This window comes from Microcaecilia unicolor, chromosome 1 (genome assembly GCF_901765095.1).
Source record: "Microcaecilia unicolor chromosome 1, aMicUni1.1, whole genome shotgun sequence".
Taxonomy (NCBI): Eukaryota; Metazoa; Chordata; class Amphibia; order Gymnophiona; family Siphonopidae; genus Microcaecilia; species Microcaecilia unicolor.
Window position 1 is genome coordinate 732,188,531 of NC_044031.1, and position 24,321 is coordinate 732,212,851.

General features: G+C 46.4%; 1 pseudogene; it reads left to right on the plus strand.

Moving 5' to 3' along the window:
* The first annotated feature begins 134 nt into the window (after positions 1-134).
* On the plus strand, positions 135-23,335 carry LOC115462205 (annotated as a pseudogene).
* Positions 23,336-24,321: the final 986 nt, after the last annotated feature.

Consider the following 24,321-nt stretch of genomic DNA (forward strand, 5'->3'; position numbering starts at 1 on the left):
TTTTTGAGAACGAGACTTGCCTTGTACAGTGCTGTGTTCACTGATGGCGCTACTTCAATGTGAGCCCTTGCAATTAGAGCTGTTGTTACCTATTTTAGCTGTATCGGCCGAGGAGACTGTTGACTCCTCTGAAAATGGTGTCAGTGGTACAGATTAGTGAAAGGAAATCCAGGTACAGTGTGCCTTTACTGCTTGTTAGGAGAGTTACACCCTGATGTGGCAACGTAAACATGTTTCTGTTCCAACAACTCTGGAAAGTTGTCATGTTGCTGAAGCGGTGATATATAAGAGGAATTGAGATGTGCTGGTAGAACTCTTTTTATTGAAGCGATAATAGATTACTTTAGGAAATATTTTCTCACTGTGCAATCTTAATCAGTGGATAGTTTGGCAAGCAAGCGTTCGCCTCGGTACTGTTTTTTTGTTCTATTTTAACTCTGTGTGTGTGTGTGTGTGTGTGTGTGTGTGGTGGTGTGTGTGTGTTTGTCTCCCTTTTTCTCTGTGAAATATCCATCAAAAGGAATGTTAAGTTCTGAGGCCTATTAGGGGTATGAACAGAAGCAGAAAACTGCAAGTCATAAGCTTTTGCACATAGGAGAGCAAACACAGCATCTTGTTCCAAAAAGGAATATATCTCCAGGTTGAAACCTGAATTTACTTTGTATTTTTGGGGGAGAATAGCACGTCACTTTTCTCTGTCTGCAGACCATTTTGTTAAGGTTCTTTCCTATAGCCCAATCTGGCATGTGGTGTATATATATATATATATATATATTATATATATATATATATATATATATATATATAATATATATATATATATTGGGAAAGTTGCAAACCTATAGAGCCACTGGTGGATGTACAAATGGATTTCTTAGGATAGTAATACTCCCACCTTTCACTCTATCTTCAGCTCTGCGAAACGGCAATTTTCACTATGTGATCAATGGAGACTGGTCGATCAACTGGCCTGGAGTCTACAGTGTGGCAGGAACAAAGGTTCTATATCGTCGGTCTGCAGACAACCAGGAGAGCTTTGAGGCAACAGGGCCCACTGAGGAGAATCTATATGTTATGGTAAGCGATGCACCTCCACACTGTTAGAGGTTGTCATTTTGGGACCTGGCACCACATGGGCAGGATTCACTGGGCATAGCTCCTGTCCAGAAAAAAAACCCTAGATCAACAGGGACATTTTGAAGTAGGTCTGGGGGTGGCTCTGTTTATGTTTGGGGGGTTGAAATGGGGTGCCAATTATATTGGGGGGGGGGTTCAGGGGGAAAGTGTATCTGGGATTCTGATCTTGGGTCAGGGTGCTGCTTATGTTGGGCATGCTAAGGAATGGGGTGCTGTGTATGTTGGAAGTTCTTAGATATAACCATCCAATATTTAGCCCACGGCTTGGCTGGCTAAATGGCAACAGGTTGAATAGTGCACTTACCCACAATTCATTCTGGCCACAGGCAGAGACCGGCTATTACCCGATATTCAGTGCTGAGTGCTGGCACTGACTATCCCTTGATTGCAGACAAGAAGAGATTTGATCCCATTTGTGTCAGCACAGATCAATTTCAAGGTTTTATGTTTGCCACTTAAAGCTTTTGGTTATCAATAGAAATCAAACAAATAAAACATGGAAAAGAAAATAAGATGATACCCTTTTTATTGGACATAACGTAATATATTTCTTGATTAGCTTTCGAAGGTTGCCCTTCTTCCTCAGATCGGAAATAAGCAAATGAGGTAGCAGATAGTATATATGAGAGAAACATCAAAGCATTACTTTGACTGTCTGACAGAGTGGGAGGGTGGGGGTATGCATGGGGACATCAAAGCATTTCATTGATATTCTAACAGATGAGTGTTGGTAGGTGAGAGGAGGGTAATAAACAGAGAAATAACAGAGAAATACAGCTTTATGGTTTATAATGGGTTAGAAAACCCAGATCCTTATTAAGTCCTGTTTGTTGGGTGTCAAAATATTCAATCATTCTTATTTCAAAGGTCTTACGTTCCTGTATGTTGTTTTAAAATTACCTTTCAGTATTCTTACTGTGAAATCACTGGTGCAGTGTTCTGGTCTTGTGAAGTGTTGGCCCACAGGGGTGGGGGCTTGACTGGCACAGGCTATTTTCATGTGATGTCTGTGCAGATTGAATCTTGTCTTAAGCATCTGGCCTGTTCTCCAATATAGCATCCTTAGTTACATTTTTTACACTGAATGATATATACCACATTGGAAGATGAGCATGTAAAATAGTCCTTTATGTTGAATATTTTTCCTTTGTGAATGACTGTGGGGTCTTGTGAAATGTTTTGGCATAGTTTGCAGCTGGCTGTGTTACAGGGAAACGTGCCCTTTTCTTTTCCGTCTGTGTTGGAAGTTACTTCTGATCAGCTTGTGTTTTAAATTTGGTGGCTGTCGGAAGGCCAGCACTGGGGGGATGGGAAATATCTTTCAGTAATTCATCTTCCTGGAGTAGTGGCTGTAGGTCTCTTATGATTTTCCTCAGTTTCTCCAGCTCTGGGTTGTATGTCACTACAAGGGGAATTCTGTCTGTGGCTTTTTTTCTTTGTACTGTAGCAGATTTTCCTGGGTGTTTTGAGGGAGGAGGCAATATTCTTGGATATTATTTTGGGGTTGTAGCCTTTCTGTTTAAGGATGCAGTCAGGGTTTCAAGGTGTCTGTCTCTATCCTCTGGGTCCGAGCAGATACGGTGGTATCTTGTGGATTGGCTGTAAAATGGATCTTTTTGTATGTGAAGGGTGGAAGCTGGAGTTGTGGAGGTAGTTGCACCTGTCTGTGGGTTTCTTGTATATAGATGTTTGTATACAGCCATCACTGATTGAGACTGTGGTGTCCAAAAAATGTTGGTTGAGAGTTCCCAGTTATCTTTCTGCTGTAATCGATAAATATGTTCCACCTAGGAAATAGCAATCTTCACAACTAACTTTATTGGAACGTCCTCCTTTATCCATGGTCAAGTTGACATCTACCACGAAAGGAGCATTTGTTACTTTGGTCCTTTGTTGAGGAATCAGTTGCTTGAAGATATCAGGTGCATGGGGAAATATTTGCAGTTTTGTAAGGCTGTGAAGACTAGGCTCTATGTTCAGTGTTTTGAGTAATTTCAATGAAAGAGATTGTTATTTCTGTATCACGTACGTTAAATTGATGAAAACTTTGTATTTTGAGATGTTTTATGTATGTTTTAATAATTGTGAATTGTTTTGGTGCCTTTGAGCATACATGTGGTATAGCAAATGAATGAATCAAAGTAAATTAAAGTCTGCCCGTGACAGTCAGCATTTAAAAAAACTCTGACCGCTCCCATAATTGCTTTCTCCCTTTTGATATAGTATATAGTTATATGTAAACCGCTTTGAAAGAAGCAGTATAGACACTTTCATTATCAATACATGATTGAATGAACAATCCAACAGCATTTTACTCTCTAATTTCAAACTTAAGATGTCCTCCCCTCCCCTCCCTATTGAGATACACAGCACTCACACTCAGCATATTTATTTTTATTTATTATTTATTTATTGGGATTTATTAACCGCCTTTATGAAGAGATTCACCCAAGGTGGTGTAGAGTAGGTACAGTTTAACATCAAACTTACAATTTTGTTAACAGCATAACAATAGTAAAATGTATAAGTATAAACAGAAATACAATGAAAGATGAAAACTTGAAAACAGCAAATTGAAACCTAATGATAAGACTACCATGAAACAGGGCGAGTGACTTGCACAACCACTTCATCCACCCAACTAGATTGCTCTTTCCTTCCCTCTTTCCGCTCCTCTACAGGTTCTTTTCACAGAGCAGAATTCTGGGATTGAGTATGAATACTGGCTTCCTAATGACCACTACAACGATCACTACAGAAACCGCAGCCCACTTCTTCCAAAGCACCTGAAGCAACCACTTCATCACATGAAGTTTCCACTACACAACCAGCTCCAGGACAAGCAAAGTGGGTGAGGCAATAGTACAACCTACTGTTTTGTGATCATCATTAAGAATCCCTGCCCCCCCTGAAAGACAGTAACATTCATCACAGAATCGGGGGCACCTGGCACTTTGGACTGAAAGAAGACTGTAGGGTTTGATGGTAGAACTGTATGGAAGTAGTTTCCAAACCAGTTCTCAATCTTAGCCCCTTGGTATTCACTCCCAGTCCTCAAGGGCTCCCAAAAGATCGGTTTTCAGGAAATCTCTAATGAATGTGCATCAAAACATATAACCACCTCACAATACAAAAATCACATCCAAATCTTTATTAACACACTGAGTCATAAAAACCAAACACACTTGCAACCTAGTACCACAACCCCACTTGACTACCCCCGGAGCAGTCTAAATGCTGAATCAAGTCATCTAATGCTGCATACACCATGCACAAGTCTGTATTCATTTGATACCTCAAAGACAAATGTCATTGAAGGAAAAATGTTCATCAATCACTAGCCGGTATGTCCCATCAACAGCAGCATGAGTTGGAATGTTCACAGGCATATCCAGAAAGTTCACGAAAAGCAATTTGAACCCTTATAATCATAGCAGTCAACAGGGGAACTCAAGAGGCGGGGCCAAACCAGCCATAGTGCTGTCTATGCAACTCGTGTCCAGGCTCTACACAATATCATATTTCACCATATGGCATCTTCAGGAGCCAGAACTCAAAACAGTCATTAAAACAATGCTCAGACCACACCTTGGTGGAGTAAAAACATCAGTGGCTAACCATCACCCTCTGCTTGGGGTAGCTGCTCACTCTTTTTACTCCACAGTGGTGTGGTCTGAGCATTGTTTAAATGGCTGGTTATAATGTTTTGATGTATTGATTTTATACCACTTTTTAGATTGTGAACCCAGTTTTTTGATATCATATAATAAATATGCATGAGAGAGATTTGCATACTTATTACTTGCTCTTTATGCAAATCTCTCTTTGCATATTCAGTAGGGATATCCTGATAACCGACCTGTTGGCGGCTCCTATGGACTGGGAGTGAATATCACTGCCCTAGTCAGTTTGATGTTTAGGATATCCCTAATAAATATGCCGAGATTGGGTGGCAGAGCCGGTGGTGGGAGGCGGGGCTGGTGGTTGGGAGGCGGGGATAGTGCTAGGCAGACTTATATGGTCTGTGCCAGAGCCGGTGGTGGGAGGCGGGGCTGGTGGTTGGGAGGCGGGGATAGTGCTGGCAGACTTATACAGTCTGTGCCCTGAAAAAGACAGGTACAAATCAAAGTAAGGTATACACAAAAAGTGGCATATATGAGTTTATCTTGTTGGGCAGACTGGATGGACCGTGCAGGTCTTTTTCTGCCGTCATCTACTATGTTACTATGTATACAATAGATTTGCATACTCTGAAGGCTGTGTATGCATTTTCATTATCCAATGCATATTTATTATGGATATCCTTAAAACTACAGATCTTCCAGGACTTGGTTGAGATCCACACTACTCTGTGGTAACCAGTGCAAAGATTCTGTGGATCTTGAAAGAAGAGTTAATACAATTTGGCTAAATGAATAATGGCCAGTGGGGGAGTTAGCAAAGATTGAAATTCAATTTGAGATGTGAATAGGACATTCAGAGAATTAATTGAAACCTCATGGAGATGCCAACTGGAGAGGAATCAGTGTGCCATATAGGAACCTCCACTGCAGAGATGATTCCATTGGAGGAGCTCTATGGTGCCATCTGCTGGAAAAAGAAAACGAGAACCATAAAAGCTAGCTCTGTAAATTTGATATTAAAACATTATCCTCAATTGTAGCCACAATAGTAATTCTTGAAACACGTGGAGGGGGATAATCGAACGGGGATGACCATCTCTAAGGACGCCCATCTCTGAGGACGTCCCCAGCGATAGGGCGTGACATCCCCCTTATCGAAACAAGATGGGCGTCCATCTTTCGTTCGATAATATGGTTTGGGACACCCAAATCTCAACATTTAGGTCGACCTAAGAGATGGGTCGACCTTAGGGAATGGGCGGACCTCGGTTTCCCCGGATAATGGAAACCAAGGACGCCCATCTCAAAAACTACCAAATCCAAGCTATGTGGTCGTGGGAGAGCCAGCATTCATAGTAAACTGGTCCCCTCACATCCCAGGACACCAACTGGGCACCCTAGGGGGCACTGCAGTGGACTTCAGAAATGCTCCCAGGTGCATAGCTCCTACCTTGGGTGCTGAGCCCCCCAACCCCCCCCCAAAACCCACTCCCCACAACTGCTACAACACTACCATAGCCCTTATGAGTGAAGGGGGGCACCTACACGTGGGTACAGTGGGTTTCGGGTGGGTTTTGGAGGGGCTCACATTTACCACCACAAGTTGTAACCAGGTAGGGGGGGATGGGCCTGGGTCTGCCCTGCCTAAAGTGCACTGCACCCACTAAAAACTGCTTCCAGGGACCTGCATACTTCTGTGATGGAGCTGGGTATGACATTTGAAGCTGGCATAGAGGCTGGAAAAAATTGTTAAACAAAAATTTGTTTTTTTGGTTGGGAGGAGGTTGGTGACCACTGGGGGAGTAAGGGGAGGTCATCCCCAATTCCCTCCGGTGGTCATCTGGTCAGTTCGGGCACCTTTTCGAGGCTTCATTGTGGAAAAAAAGGAACCAAGTAAAGTCGGGCCAAATGCTCATCAGGACGCACTTCTTTTTTCCAGTATTGGCCGAGGACACCAACTTCGGTAACACTTGCCAACACGCCCCCAGGAACTTTGTTCGTCCCTATGACTGAAGCAGTTGAGGACACCCCAAATCAGCTTTTCGATTATGCCGATTGGGCGACCTGAGAGGACGCCCATCTCCTGATTTGTGTTGCAAAGCATGGGCGCCCTTCTCTTTCGAAATGCCCCTGATAATAAATAATATCCTGGTAGTCCAGCAGTTTGGAAGAACATATATGATTTTCTAGACTCTGCACTGCTGGCTTTACCCAAGTTCAGCAGCGAGAGCTCCAGGGAAGCCACTCTGCACAATTGCCATTATATTAACCAGTTATGTGCATAACTTTGGGTGTGAACACTTATACTAGCTAAATGGCTAATATAAAGGCTTATGCCTAGCTGTAGGCAGTTAGGTGTGTAACTGCATGTGTTTTATAAGATGTGCGCGTAAGTGCAAGGCACATCTCCGACCTGCCTAAGCCCCTCCCAGTTCCACACCCCACTTGCAATTGCATGCACATTTTGTAGAATACTGACTAAGGGCAGTTACACATGTTAACTGCTAATAAGGGCCAATTAGTGCTAATTAATACCAATTATTGCCAATTAGCCTCTAATTGTTCAAATGTTATGTGCGTAACTAACTTTATTCTACAATATAACTTGCACAAGTTTATAGAATAAGGGGGAATGAGGCAGGGGCGTAGCCAGACACTCAATTTTGGGTGGGCCTGGGCCCAAGATAGGTGGGCAGAAGAACCTCACCCCGTCCCACAGGTGATTTGGTCTCCTCTGCCTGCATGCCATAAGGTCTCTCAAACCCCCCTCTCCCGTATACCTTTTAAATAGCAGATTTTCACCAGCAGCGAGCAGCAACTAATACACACTGCTCATGTTGGCCCCACACCCTTCCCTCTGATGCAGCTTCCTGTTTCCGCCTAGGCAGAAATACATCAGAGGGAAGGTTGTGGGGCCGGTGCGAGCAGTATGTAGGTCACTGCTCACTGCAGGCGAAGATCTGCTACTTACAAGGTATGCAGGAGGGACACTTGTTGGGAGTTTCGGCTGGTGGGGCTTGGGGATCCCTGCCAGCCACATCATAGGTATGCTGCTACTGGGTGGGCCTGAACCCAAAGTGGGTGGGCCTGGGCCCACCCAAGCCCACCCTTGGCTACGCCACTGGAATGAGGGTAATTTTAGAAGCAATTTGAGCACGTGGAACAGTACTTTATGTAGAGGCTGGCTGAATTTCAGATTTGGCACCAAAACTGACCCTGCATATTCTGGGTGCCATTCTCAAAATGACTGCCAGGACAAACTGCAGCAGTCTCAGCAGCCATCTTGATTCAGCAGCAGCAGGCAGGAATGAGTGGGCCCATTTCCTGCCCCAAGAGGCCACTTTACCACCAGGGTTTGCTAAGGTAGGCCTGAGAAGGGCCTACAGGGTGGTTGGGCAGCCCAGGAGACCAGGTCTCTGCCAGGAGGGGCGGTGGCGAAACCTGCTTTCTGTGGGGTGGGGGTGCAGCAGTACATATTTTCTGCTGGCAGGGTGGCAGGCAGGGAGGGCAAGTCATTTTCGGTGTCGGCTTTGGTTCCGGCCGAAACCGAGCAGTGAATTTCGGCCATGGATTCGGTTTCAGCCAGAACCAAAACCACTGGTTTTGATCGGTCCTCTAGCTTATGTACTCGAGGAAGGATTTATCAAATTGCACAAGCTGTATCTACACGTAAAGTCGGCACTTAGAACACATCTGATGGAAGTAATTCTTTAAGGTATGCACTAATATTTATGCACAAGTCGTGCATGAACAGGAAATGTCTAGAATACTAACATATTTATTTATCTGTTACATTTGTGTCCCATATTTTCCCACATATTTGCAGGGCTCAATGTGGCTTACATAGTACCGTAAAGGCATTCGCCAAGTCCGGTAGGGGATGAGTAAAAAAGATGTTATAGTGGGATGGGGAAGATAAGATTCAGTCAAGTGGGTTAGAGGTAGAAGGGTTGTTAATGTCCAGTACGATCTTTGCTAGTGAAGTGTTGCAGGGGTTGAGGCATTTAAGTTGGGTCAGTTGGGTATGCCTTTCCGACTAGGGGAGCCTTTAATCATTTTCAGAATTTAGGTGATCGTAAGTTGTTTTCACCACGTGTGGCAGTGCGTTCCTCAGACGCATGCTTATGTAAAGAGAAGTTGGACGCATGGGTAGTCTTGTATTTAGTCCTTTGCAATTTGGGTAGTGGAGATTCAGGTAAGACGGATGAACTAGTGCTATTTCTGATTGGGAGATAAATGTGCCTGAATATGCACCTATGCACTATTCGGTATATATATGCATATGTTTTATTGCGCATATTTGGACAGGTGAGCACACATATGGGCAGAGTGTGGGCAGGACTGACACTTATGCTTGTGTCAGCGCATAACCCTTTTATGTTGTGCAGTAGCAACATTACCAGTTACCTCTGTGACCTTGAAACATAACCGGTTAGTATTCTGATGCTGGTTACAGTGACCAGTTTCTTTTGCCATTTTGGCATTTGTGGTGGTGTGGGGGGGGAGGGGGGGCAAAAAACCACCAGGGGATTACGGTGGCAACCCCCCCCCCCCCCCCCCCACCACCACCACCAAAATTCCCTCCAGTGGAGTACTGTTCAATAGCAGCTGTAACTCCCAATGGATAGATGTTTAGACCAGGGTCATAGCTACGTGGGCCAGGGGGCATGGGCCCCCACAGATTACACCCTGGCCCCCCTTACATTTGACCCCCCCGCCCTGCTGCCGCCCGCCCTTCCACCGCATCAGGTACCTTGTTTGCTGGTGGGGGTCCCCAACCCCGCCAGCCGAAGAGTCTTCTCAGCGCTGGTTGACTCCAGCACCTTCGTTGTGTCTGTTTCTGACGCCTTACGTCCTGCACAGGGCTACATGCATACTCTTCGGCTGGCGGGGATTGGGGACCCCCACCAGCAACAAGGGTACCTGATGTGGCAGCGTGGGTGGGCGGGCAGTGGGGGGGGGGGGGTTGCAGGGGGATCCAAAGTGGCGGGGGGGTCGGCGGCGGGGGAAGCGGCTGAACAGTGCTCCCCCACCTCGGGCTCTGGCCCCCCTCCTGCCGAGGTCTGGCTACGCCCCTGGTTTAGACCCCTTCTGCAATGGAGACTAAAACGTCTATCAACTTTCCATGCCTTTGTTCCTCCCAAGACACACCCAGACCACACACTCTGCCATTTGCACGCACTTGAGTCTGATTCGCGCGTATCCCGGCTTTGTAAAATGGGAACTCAGACGTTTCTGCAAGATAAACATTTAAGTGCCGGTTTATGCACATGTCAAACTTGAACAGTTTTTGTAAAATGAGAGTCATTGTATATTAAGGATGCCACCCCCTCACGCAGGCACTTTCATGTGATCATGCATACCCAACTAAATTTACACTGACACCCGCAGACTGAAACCTTTTCCTTACAGCAGTGCTAAATGTTAGTGACTGGGGAGCAAAAGGTTGATTCTCTCTATTTGCTCCCCGCAGTGTTGTGGAAGCCTGCAGTTCCCATAAACCCACATCCTCAGCCACGCCTGCAGCGAGAGAGAACGCAGAGACCAACGACATCCTGGAAGACCCCAGGCTAGGTATGGAACCTGTCTTTCTGACTTTGGGGAGAGGTAGGAGGGATCACGTTGCACCACTGCAAGGGTAGGGCTTTGACCAAATTTTGCTTATCTGTTTACTTCCACTCTGTCACCTTTGATCCAACTGAGGGCTTTCAGGGGCCAGACTTCGCAGATAAAGCACATTTATCTTGAAAGAATTTCAGAATGTTTAATCTTTTGTCAAGAACAAGAAAAGGGGAGAGGCAACCGGTACCACAAGCTCAAGTCCGAAAACACCAAAGTAGGGACATCAAACAGCCTCCCAAACAAATCAAGGTTCAAGGTTGTCTTTATTTGATGAAACGCTTAGGGCAGTGCTGTCAAAGCGATTTACATATTAAGTAGCCGGTACATAGTGCTAGTAAGTTACAGATTAAATATAAAACAAACAGAAATATAATTAAATTAACAGCAAAACCAATACAAATATTAATAGATTAGCATACCCACTACATCTCCCAGGATCTTAGGCTAAAGCGGTTCAACAGAGCAATCAGATTGAATAGAAAAAAAATTAATTATCCAAGAGGATACCCCAAAAGTAACAGAAAAGTCGACCTTTTTTCGAACATCAAGTTAAATCATGTCTCGACACGGGAGCCTGCCTCAGGAGTCAAAGTTTCTTGGTCACTCCTCTGTAAAATTATTACTGGTAATGCACTGAAAATGCTAGCAGGTGTTACAGTAAGAAGGAGCAATGTATGTGTACATCTTCAGATATACGGACAAAGTCGCCGGGGCATCTTTTTTCCCCGCACTCAGTGGCGTAGGAAGGGGGAGGGGCGGTCCGCCCCGGGTGCACACGCTCGGGGGTGCCGACCCCTCTGGCTCCCTGCTCTCTCTGCCCCGGAACAGGTTACTTTCTGTTCCGGGGCAGAGAGAGCAGGGAACCAGCGGGTGCCAATGCAGCTCCGAGTGACGTGCACTCGGGGCGGATCGGCCCTCCCGCAGGTAAGAATGTGGTCCCGGGGGGGGGGGGTGTTGCGCTCCGGGGGGGGGGGGTCGCGCCGTGCTGCACCCAGGGGGAGGGTGCGCAGCGGCGACCCGCCCCGGGTGCCATTAGCCCTCGCTACGGCACTGCCCGCACTGACAGAATTAGACGCTATCGGCAACTTTGCCCATTATATCTGAATATATACACATACATTGCTCCTTCTTGCTGTAATACGTGCTATCATTTTCAGTGCATTACCAGTAATAATTTTACAGAGGAGTGACTAAGGGGCTTTGATTCCTGAGGCAGGCATTTCAGGCCGAAACACGGCCCTTTGTCGAGTCTTGGTTTAACCTGATGTTCAAATAAAGGTTGACTTTTGTGTTTACCTTTGGAGTCCCCTCTTGGATTTGTTTTGGAAGGCTATTTGACGCCTCTACTTCAAACTTTTGGCAAGAACATTCTGGCATTTGGCCAGAAACAAATCCACAGAGCAGTCTCCTGTGGAAACCACCCAGCTGTTATCACATACCATGTGTTTAAGAAATGGGGAGTGTTTGTTCATTCTCTCTTTGTAGGCATGAGTCAGACTTCTAGTTCTCATGTTTTCCCTTTACTACTAATGTTTCCACACTGAAGTTACTGCTTCAGCTCAGTGATCATTCAAGCAGTCTGCATAGCAAAGCCTGAATATTAATTTGATAGATCGTAAACCTTCTGTGGAGTGGAGGAATAGCCTAATGGTTAGAGCACTGGCCTTGTCGTCCAGGGGAGCCCAATTCAATTCCCACTGCTGCTCCCTGTGATCTCAGGAAAATCACTTAAACCCTCCATTGCCTCAAGTACAAAATTCAATTCTGAGCCCAACAGAGAAATTATCTAGTGTACCTGAATGTAACTCACCTTGACCTACTACTGAAAAAAGTGCGAGTAACATCCAAGTAAATAAATAGTCAGTAGACTAAGGGGGGAAGTTATCAATGTGGGCTACCATTAAGATGGGTTATTTTACTCTTAATCCTAGCAGTGCCGGCAGAACGTGGTAAGCAGAATATGCCCGGTGGGGGAGGGGGGCGCCAACATTCGGGGGGTGCCAGAGACTGCCATGCTTACCCTCCCCCCCACTGCCACAGCAATCCCACTCTTTCCTGCCTGCTGCGGCTACTCCGTCTCTGGCGCTCTCCACTTTTCTGTGCTGCGGACAGCACCGCCATATTTTAAAATGGCTGCTGAGGCTTCCAGCAGCAGTCTCGCAAGACTGCCGCCGAAGATTCGACAGCCATTTTGGGAAAACACAGAGGCGGCACCCGCAGCACAGAAGAAAAAAGAAGAGCGCCGGAGACGGAGCAAGTGGGAGTGAGCAGGAAAGAGTGGGATTCTTTCCTGCAGCCGCAGAGACCACCGCACTACCAGGGCGGGCGGCAAGGTAGGACTCTAGTACGCTGGAGAGGGATGGTGGCATTACTGTAGGGGAGGGGCAGTGGCGTTCCTAGGGGGGCTGACACTCGGGGCGGATCGCCGATGCGCCCCGCCCCCCGGGTGCAGCACGACACCCCCCCCCAGCGAAAGAACCCCCCCCCCCGGGTGCACACCACTGGGGGGGGTGCCACGCACCTGTCCACTTCGTTCGTTTCCATGCTCCCTCTGCCCCGAAACAGGAAGTAACCTGTTCCGGGGCAGAGGGAGCACAGAACGAACATAGCGGACAGTCGCACGGCACCCCCCAGCAGCGTGCACCCTGGGTGGACCGCACCCACCGCACCCCCCTTGGTACGCCACTGGGGGGGGGAGGTTTTGGCACAGTATAAGTCATCACAAGGACAAAATATAAGGAAACCAATGGACTGCATTAGGGGCTTAAAACCCATTTAGTTACGTTAAAACAAATGAGAGATCTGCATGAAAGAAAATTGTTTTATTATTATTTTGAAAACCACGTGTCCCTGAAACATGCTCAAAACAGAATAATCCATTTGCACAAAAGAGATGAAATGAAGATGTGCCCCAATGAAAGAAGAGTTTAATTTTACTTCCAATCCTTATAACCCCAGGCTTCCCAAGGCAGATTACAACAACAGTTAAGATGAACTCATCAGTAAACAGGATATTGAAATTTGACCATATGTTACTGTGTTTATAGAACAGTGTAGAAAAAGAAGGGAAGGAAAGGGAAATGGGACTTGATATACAGCCTTTCTGAGGTTTTTGCAACTACATTCAAAGTGGTTTACATATATTCAGGTACTTATTTTTGTACCTGGGGCAATGGAGGGTTAAGTGACTTGCCCAGAGTCACAAGGAGCTACAGTGGGAATTGAACTCAGTTCCCCAGGATCAAGTCCACTGCAGTAACCACTAGGCTACTACCCCACTAGCAACATTCCATGTAGAAGCCTGCCCTTGCAGATCAGCAATTCGGATGCGCAGGCTTCTGTTTCTGTGAGTCTGAGTCCTGCACCTACACGTCCTGCACGTAGGTGCAGGACGTCAGACTCACAGAAACAGAAGCCTGCGCAGCCGCGTTGCTGATCTGCAAGGGCAGGCTTCTACATGGAATGTTGCTAGTGGAATGGCAACATTCCATGTAGAATCTCCAATAGTAGCAACATTCCATGTAGAATCTCCAATAGTAGCAACAGAATCTCAACATTCCATTTAGAATCCCAAATAGGGAAAGGGAAATGGGACTTGATATACCACCTTTCTGTGGTACTTTGCAACTACATTCAAAGTGGTTTACTTATATACAGATACTTATTTTGTACCAGGGGCAATGGAGGGTTAAGTGACTTGCCCAGAGTCACAAGGAGCTGCAGTGGGACTTGAACCCAGTTCCCCAGGATCGTGGTCTGCTGCACTAACCACTAGGCTACTCCTCCACTCCAAAATATAGCCTTTCTTGTTAGTGTTGTTTCCACCAGCTACAATAATTTTTTTAAGCAGTTTTAGTGATATTCGATTTTATTTATGATATTTATATCTACATATGGGAAGCTTTCAAATAAATTAAAAGCTGTCAAGTAAAAACAAAAAAATTTTGTTCTTCACCTTTAAGGCACTGGGCTGAAAAAGGATGCGGGGTGAGAGAAGGGGGAGGGAGAAGAGAAACTGGGGTGGGGGGGGGGGGGGCAGCAACTGATAGTTTGTAGGGGGACTCCAGAGACCCAAGCACTGACCCTGAATCCCAGCTATTAGTAACTAGGTCTCATAGGACCTGTGCTAAAATAGCACGGATTAGTGGTAAAGGTAACCCACATAGTAGATGACGATGACGGCAGAAAAAGACCTGCACGGTCCATCCAGTCTGCCCAACAAAACAAACTCATATGTGCTAGTTTTTGTGTATATCTTAGTTTTGACAACTTTGCCCCTAAATGTTGTTGTCATTTCTCTTTGTGGAACAAATTCTCTTCTGTTTCAGCACAAGAAGTCAGAAAGCTAGTTGGAGTGCTTGTGAACAGGCTCCATGTTGATCTTACTTTAGCTTTTAAAATGCTTAGGGATACAAGCCCAAAATATCTTTTTTTACTTCACATATTTTTTATTGGCAATCCAAAAAAAACATTACAGTACTCATCAACAAGTAAACTTAAACACAAGGCCAAGGACATCATATCTCATCCCACTCATGAGCATAAGTACATAAGTATATAAGTATTGCCATACTGAGAAAGACCAAAGGTCCATCAAGCCCAGCATCTTGTTTCCAACAGTGGCCAATCCAGGTCACAAATACCTGGCAAGATCCCAAAAAAAGTACAAAGCATTTTATACTGCTTATCTCAGACATAGTGGATGTTCCCCAAGTCCATTTAATAATGGTCTATGGACTTTTCCTGTAAGAAACCGTCCAAACCATTTTTAAACTCCGCTAAGCTAACCGCCTTTACCACATTCTCTGGCAACGAATTCCAGAGTTTTAATTACACGTTGAGTAAAGAAATATTTTCTCTGATTCGTTCTAAATTTACTACATTGTAGCTTCATCGCATGCCCCCTAGTCCTAGTATTTTTGGAAAGCGTAAACAGATGCTTCACATCTACCCATTCAGCTCCACTCATTATTTTATAGACCTCTATCATATCTCCCCTCAGCCGCCTTTTCTCCAAGCTGAAAAGCCCTAGCCACTTTAGCCTTTCCTCGTAGGGAAGCTGTCCCATCCCCTTTATCATTTTCGTCGCCCTTCTCTGCACCTTTTCTAATTCCACTATACCTTTTTTGAGGTGCGGCGACCAGAATTGAACACAATATTCGAGGTGCGGTCGCACCTTGGAGCGATACAAAGGCATTATAACATCCTCATTTTTGTTTTCCATTCCTTTCCTAATAATACGTAACATTCTATTTGCTTTCTTAGCCGCATCAGCACACTGAGCAGAAGGTTTAACATATCATCAGCGACGACACCTAGATCCCTTTCTTGGTCCGTGACTCCTAACGTGGAACGTTGTATGACGTAGCTATAATTGGGGTTCCTCTTTCCCACATACATCACTTTGCACTTGCTCACATTAAATGTCATCTGCCATTTAGAAGCCCAGTCTCCCAGTCTCCCAGTCTCGTAAGGTCCTCTTGTAATTTTTCACAATCTTCCCGCGATTTAACGACTTTGAATAACTTTGTGTCATCAGCAAATTTAATTACCTCACTAGCTACTCTCATCTCTAGGTCATTTATAAATATGTTAAAAAGCAGCGGTCCCAGCACAGACCCCTGGGGAACCCCACTAACTACCCTTCTCCATTGAGAATACTGACCATGTAACCCTACTCTCTGTTTTCTATCTTTTAACCAGTTTTTAATCCACAATAGAACACTACCTCCTAGCCCATGACTCTCCAATTTCCTCTGAAGTCTTTCATGAGGTACTTTGTCAAACGCCTTCTGAAAATCCAGATACACAATATGAACCGGCTCACCTTTATCCACATTTGTTCACCCCTTCAAAGAAATGTAGTAGATTGGTGAGGCACGATTTCCCTTCACTAAATCCATGTTGACTTTGTCTAATTAATCCATGCTTTTGAATATGCTCTGTAATTTTGTTCTTAATAATAGTCTCTACCATTTTGCCTGGCACCAAAGTCAGACTCACCGGTCTATAATTTCCTGGATCTCCTCTGGAACCTTTTTTAAAAATTGGCGTTACATTGGCCACCCTCCAATCTTCCGGTACCACGCTCGATTTTAAGGATAAATTACATAATTCTAACAGTAGCTCCGCAAGCTCATTTTTCAGTTCTATCAGTACTCTGGGATGAATACCATCCGGTTCAGGAGATTTGCTACTCTTCAATTTGTAGAACTGCCCCATTACATTACTACTACTACTTATCATTTCTATAGCGCTACAAGACTTACGCAGCGCTGTACACGTGAACATGAAGAGACAGTCCCTGCTCGACAGAGCTTACAATCTAATTAGGACAGATAAGCAGGACAAACAAGAGATAAGGGAATATTATTATTATTACTAGTAAAACATGCTTGTTTCTGGAGGAAATGAAACGGGCGCTAGCAAGGTTTTCCTCCCAAACACCCCCTCCCTACCCACCCCTTCGGAGTTGTGAAGCCACTGACCGCCATTGCTCCGCACCTTGTCAACGCACGGCACCTTCATCCAGTGACGCCATTGCTCCGCCCCGATCTTTGATGCCATTGCTCCGCCCTCGACGTCATCACGTTTGACACAAGGGCGGGGCCCAGACACAGTGATTTCGGTGGCTTCACCACCACGAACCCTTCGAACCCGAAGGAAGTGCCTGCAGGAAGTGACACTGACGTCAGTGTCCTCAGAACGTTGAGGGTGAGTTTTATTATATAGGATTATTTATTATTTGTTGTATTTGTATCCCACATTTTCCCACCTATTTGCAGGCTCAATGTGGCTTACAATATTCCGTTATGGCCATCGCCATTCCAGAGTGAAACAATTGGTGTTACATGAAATACATGGATGACAATATCGAATTAACTTACAAAGTTCCGTTATGGCCATCGCCATTCTGGAGTAAGTGATACATTGGAGTTGCATGGAGTACATGGATAGCAATATAGAATTAAGCATACGGGTATAGCGAGAGAGTGTAAAGAGTGTAGTTGGAGTGGTATTGTGTTTTCATTAAATTATTGCTCGTTGTGGTAAGCATTAAAGTGAGGATGATAAAATAAGGGTTCTGTACAAGTGAATTAGGGTTAGAAGTTAAAAGCAGCATCAAAAAGGTGGGCTTTTAGCCTAGAGGCCAGAGATGGAGCTATTCTAGGCATATGGTGCAGCAAGATAAAAGGAACAGAGTCTGGAGTTAGCGGTCTGGAGAAGGGTGCAGATAAGAGAGATTTATCCAGTGAACTGAGTTCCCGGGGAGGAATGTAGGGAGAGATGAGAGTGGAGAGGTACTGAGGAGCTGCAGAGTGAATGCAATTATAGGTCAATAAGAGGAGTTTGAACTGTATGTGAAAACGGATAGGAAGCCAGTGAAGTGACTTGAGGAGAGGGCTAATATGAGCATAACGACATTGGCGGAATATTAGTCATGCAGCGACCCCCAGCACCATTACTTCCCGCACCAGATCTTGCGCTCCACTAAGGACTAGGTCTAGAATTTTTCCTTCTCTCGTCGGCTCCTCTACCAGCTGCTCCATAAAGCTGTACTTGATTTCATCAAGGAATTTTACCTCCCTAGCGTGCCCCGATGTTACATTTACCCAGTCAATATCGTGGTAATTGAAATCATCCATTATAATTGTGTTGCCCAGTTTGTTTGCATCCCCTAATTCCTTTAACATTTCTGCATCCATCTGTTCATCCTGGCCAGGCGGACGGTAGTACACTCCTATCACTATCCTTTTCCCCTTTACACATGGAATTTCAATCCACAGTGATTCCAAGAAGTGTTTTGTTTCCTGCAGAATTTTCAATCTATTTGATTCAAGGCTCTTGTTAATATATAATGCTACCCCTCCACTAATTCGATCCACCCTATCACTACGATGTAATTTATACCCCAGTATGACAGTGCCCCACTGGTTATCCTCCTTCCGCCAGGTCTCAGAGATGCCTATTATATCTAATTTTTCATTTAGTGCAATATATTCTAACTCTCCCATCTTATTTCGTAGGCTCCTGGCATTCGCATATAGACATTTCAAACTATGTTTGTTGTTCCTATTTACATCATGCTTAGTACTTGACAGTATTAATTTGCAATCTTTTGTCTGATTTTTATTTTTATTTAAGGACACCTGATCTACTACGGTCTCTTTTCCAACCTCACTATCAGGATACCCTATCTTCCCTGTTTTGGTGATATCTTTGAAAGATACCTTATCACGAACCATGCGCTTTTGAGCGACTGTCGGCCTTCTCCCCATTTCTAGTTTAAAAGCTGCTCTATCTCCTTTTTAAATGCCGATGCCAGCAGCCTGGTCCCACCCTGGTTAAGGTGGAGCCCATCCTTTCGGAATAGGTTCCCCCTTCCCCAGAATGTTGCCCATTTCCTAACAAATCTAAAACCCTCCTCCCTGCACCATCGTCTCATCCACGCATTGAGACTCTGGAGCTCTGCCTGTTTCTTGGGCCCTGCACGTGGAACAGGTAGCATTTCAGAAAATGCTACCCTAGAGGATCTGGATTTGAGCTTTCTACCTAAGAGCCTAAATTTGGCTTCCAGAACCTCTCTCCCACATTTTCCTATGTCATTGGTACCCACATGTACCAAGACAGCCGGCTCCTCCCCAGCAGTATCTAAAATCCTATCTAGGTGACGCGTGATTAACCGCATAAAAAGGACCTGCATAAGAGTCAGTCCTATCTTTATGCAGTAACCCATAGCCAGTTATGTGCTGAATATTTCACTTAACTGGCTATACGTTATTAGCACGTTCAAGAAACCCATAAATTCAGTGCCGGTGGCAGCAAAATGCTGATCGCTGCCGGCTGAACATCGGGCCCACTGTTTCTAGAGCACTTCGAGGTAGATGTAGTGCTTTACAGATGCACATGAGAAAGAGTCCCTGCTCCACAGAGCTTGCGGTCCAGTCAAGATAAACATATGAGACAAATGAGAATCTATGAGAGTGGATTTATTATAGAGAAGATGTAAAAGCCAGAGGTGTAGCCAGACATGGCATTTGGGGTGGGCACACAAGTCCCCCCCCCCCCCCCCCTGTGCTTTCTGCCCCCACCCCTACCCACCAACCCCCAACAACTAAAATAAATACCTGAGCTGGTGGGGATCTACTTGCTGTAGCTGGTGGCACTGTCTATGTGCTGCTGCTGTGCCAGCCTCTCCCCTCCTGTATATGCTCAGTTTTCATGCATGCACAGGAGCGGAGTATGTACAGGGGGGGAGGGGACAACATGGTGGCATGTGAACAGTGCCACCAGCTGCAGCAAGTAGAGGAATGACCTGTTTTGGCTGCTGGAGGACCTCTTCCAGCTGGCGGGGCTTGGAGAACCCCCACCAGCTATAACAAAGGTGTCAAAATTATGGGTGGGCCCAGGTCCACCCGGGCCCTCCCATGGCTACGCCACTGGTAAAAGCAACCATAAAAGATGAGTTTTTAGAATTGAGTGGGCCAGACAGGGGCAGACTGACCATTTGGGCAACCGGGCAGTGCGCGAGGGCCCAGAGGCTTCAGGGGGCCCAAAGGCTCTGCCTGGTTGCCCTTGCCTGCCATTGCCGCTGCACATTACAGCTGCCCTGGTGGTCTAGGAGCCGCCGACGCTGCACACTACAGCCACCCTGGCGAAGTGACGATTCTCCCCGCCGCTGCCTGTGTCCTGTACTGGCTCCACGGTTGAAAATGGTGGCCGCAAACTCTCGCGAGACTACCGTGAGAGGCCGCAGAGGCCATTTTAAACTGGAGCTGCCACGGACAGCAGTAGCAGCGGCATGCTCAGCAGCAACATGGAAGGTGGAAATGGGGAGTCGGAGGGACGCGCTGGGCATGAGGAGGGTAGAAGGGGAGCTCGGATGATATGCTGGACATGGAGGAAGGTAAGGGCTGCGGGGGCGGTGGCAGTAGTGTGTGGGGAGCAGCGGTAGCATGTGGGGGGCAAGGGAGGGTCCAGAGTACTTTCAGTGCCCGGGGACCCAGAGTACTCTCAGTCCGCCCCTGGGGCACTGACTCAGAAAATCCAATCCAGGCGTATGGCACAGCAAAGTGAAGGGAGCAGATGCAGTTCAGATTTGAGCCCACACAGTTCACATATCACGTTGTAAATGGGAGCAGCAGCAGCTCAGGGTGGCTGAAGGCCCACCCTGATTGTAGCAGGGCCTTTTTCACTGCAGGAGCGCCAGTGTAGAGCAGAAATACCAGAAGCCTTTTTCTACCTTTTCCTCCCCTCTCCCCCTTCTAGTTATCTTAAGCTAAGCACAGCTATACAGTGAAAAGACAGAGGGAGGAAACAGGGATGATGGATTTCTGCTCATTTGTGATGGTTTCATACTGACAGCACACAGAAAGTAAGAAACAGGCAACAGGTGCAGAATTCATGGAGTTTAAGTTAAATCAGCAAATCGTACACTGACACCTATGCCTGATTTATGCCTGTATCTGTGAGCAGAGATGTTGCTGGGTATTTAAAGGATGTGGGCTCTTCTCCTCTCCCCCCTGGTAGACTGAAACAGAATAAAGGTTATAATTCAAAAATCATATACATATTTCAGATTTTTTTTTTTCAGTCTGCATGCTCCCTATCTCACCAACCTACTATCTTGGATTACAAAAATTTCACAAAAGACAGTATCAATGGAAAAGGTGTCCAAGATCAAACTGTTATTAAATAACTATTAAAAACAGAAGATAAAACCCAACAACAGTGGCGTTCCTACGGGGGGCTGACACCCAGGGCGGATCGCCGATGCGCCCCGCCCCCTGGGTGCAGCGCCCCCCCCGGAACAGCGCGACGCCCCCCCCCAGGCAAAAGAACACCCCCGGGTGCACGCCACTGGGGGAGGGGGGGTGACGCGCGCCTGCCGGCTCTTCGTTTTCATGCTCCCTCTGCCCCGGAACAGGAAGTAACCTGTTCCGGGGCAGAGAGAGCATGAAAACGAAGAGCCGACAGGCGCACGGCACCCCCCCAGCGGCGTGCACCCGGGGCGGACCGCCTCCACCCCCCCCCCCCCCCCCCCCCCCCCTTGGTACGCCACTGCCCAACAAGGCAAACTTTTGCATTGGTGCTGTCTTTTGTGGTTCTTGTTTTGTTTTTAAAAGAAAATTTTGTCTTACCCTGCCACACCTCATGTGCACCTTGTCCCAAGAAACCTCTGAGGAGTAACTGCAGCCCCATACTGGACCCAACCCTGACCTCCAAGAAGGATTCACAGTCTACATCTTCTCAGTGCCGCTTTTTACCGCTTCTCCGCTGGGCTATAGTCTGAAGCTTAGCCTCTTCTTTCTGGGAGGAAGGTCTTATGTCACTGTGTTCATCCACTCTATTATCGCCCTCTCCTCCCCACCACCAATCAAATCTAAGGGCGTGCAGATCACACACTATTTTGGACTCTCTACCTAGATTGATTTCTTGTTACAGGTAAATGTGGGAAGTGCAAGAAAGTCCAAGGACGACAGAACAAAATCAAGCAATACTGTGAAAAGGACTTTGGTGAGAAACACATGATTTTGCTCTCCTTCAGGGTGATAACAGTAATTTCAGCTTCTCTCTGTGGGTTCCTTTTCAGTAGGCCTGAAGTAAACGGTAGACTGACACACACATACAAAACTGTCATAACTAACTGTACTAATAATTAAGACGTTTCCACTGAAGATTTCAATTTTTGTTTTACTTCCTTTCCAGTTTTTCGTGGCAAGGTCATAAGTAAAAAGACCGTCGGCCACGAAACCCGTTACGAAGTCCAGGTGATACTGACCTACAAGAATAATTTCCCCATTGTGAGACGAGAGTACGTTTGGGTGCCCAACCTCTGTGACTGTCCTAATCTGCTTGAGAAGAGGGAATATGTCCTGATGGCACAGAGACATGTCAATTTTGAACATACCTTAAACAGGATACTGCTGGACTCTGCCAGTTTTGTACGTCCGTACAGGCCAAAAGAAGAAAAGCTGCTTCGAGGTCTTGACAAAGAATGTGCAAAACACAGATACCAGGTCAGGAAAAAATTTCAGACGTAGCTTATTTTCATAGTGACTCAAAGACAAGCAATGCCCTTCAGAGGAGTAACTTATGAACAGAGAGACACATTTGTGGTATTTAACTCTACTACGTGCATCATTTCTAATCACAGTATTAATTATATTCATAAAGGGCTCATTTAAAGGGCACAAACTGGGTAGGATCCCTCAGTGAATGAGATCCAGAAAGATGCCGTTGATGCCACGGTGGGGACTGGACCTGCATTTTCTACTCCTTTCCAGAAAGAGTAATGAGACAATTGTCTCGGAGGAAGCTACCAGGAGCTCAATTTAGTGGTCTACAAGCATTTTTTGACAACTCCACCATTGTTATATAAAGCAAATAGCCACCTGCATTTCACCAAATGGTGACTGGAGAAATGAATGCATCTCAAAACTTCTACTTACCAGGAAGTTTATGTCACGAACAAGGTGTTAATCCACAGCCGTATTTATTTATATTCTGCTTTTCTATAATGCTCAAAATGGCAACATCAATAAAATGTTTAAAAATCATAAAATAAAAGACAATATAAAGAAACCTATCTTTAAAAGTGTTGATGTAATTAAGGGGAATATTTAAAAAGAGTCTTTAAGATGAAAAACACATTCGATGGTCTGAACAGTTGTTATCATCTCATGCCTTAACATCCATTCTTTTTATAAAATTACCTGAGTAAAGCCCAAGTTATTCTTGCAGTACCTCACTGTTTTGTCTGCACTGAGACAAAGATTGTGTTTATGTTTACCCATAGGCTTCACACCAGTTCTCCAAGTAAAAGTGCATAGGTACTTCTGCTTCGAAACCTGATGTGGGACCAGTCAGTCCCACTTTGGACTCGGGCCCACCCAGCAATGGCACAGCAGTGATGTGGCTGGCAGAGATCCCCAAGCCCCACCAGCTGAGGACTCCTGGCATCTCTCCCTCCAGGAGATTGGGGGGGGGGTCACTTAACTCCACTCCCCCAATTCCCCCCCCCCCCCCCCCGGTACCTTTAAATCCTTTAGTTATTTGCCGGCATCGAGCAGCAACACATTCCCCCTGCTCACGCTGGCCCAACCCTCCTTTCTGATGCAACTTCCTGTTTGCGGGACCAAGAAGTTGTAGCAGAGGGAAGTCTCGGAGTTGGCACGAGCAAGGGGAAGGAGTTGCTGCTCGCTGCCGGTGAAGAACTAAAGGATTTTAAGGTACCAGGGGGGGTCAGGGAGTAGAGTTAAGTGACCCCCCTTGATCATATGGGGGAAGGAGGGAAAGATGCCGGGTGAGGGGTGGGGTTGTCATACCCACCCACTTTGGGTTCAGGCCTGCCCAAAATTGGGTGTCTGGCTGTGCCCCTGCTGTAGGTACAGACTGTGAGCAGCTATAGCATTGTCTTTGCTGCAAGTAGATTTTTGCTGGAAAGCAGTGCCGTAGCGAGGGCTAATGGCACCTGGGGCGGGTCGCCACTGCGCACCCCCCCCCCCCCGAGTGCAGAACAGCGCGACCCCCCCCCCCTCTGCGGCGCACCCCCCCCCCCCGGAGTGCAACCTCCCCCCCCCCCCCCCGGACCGTATTCTTACCTGCGGGAGGGCCGATCCGCCCCGAGTGCACGTCACTCGGAGCTGCGTCGGCCCCGCTGGTTCCCTGCTCTCTCTACCCCGGAACAGGAAGTAACCTGTTCCGGGGCAGAGAGAGCAGGGAACCAGCGGGGCCGGCACCCCCCGAGCGCGTGCACCCGGGGCGGACCGCCCCTCCCGCCCCCCCCCCCCCCCTTCCTACGCCACTGCTGGAAAGGCTTGTGCAAAGATTTGAAAATGCTATTTACGTGTGCTTTTTTCCTCCCCGATATAAACATCCTCCGGGGAACACATCCTCCGAAGTACACGTGTTGTTGAACAACCAACATTAACACTAC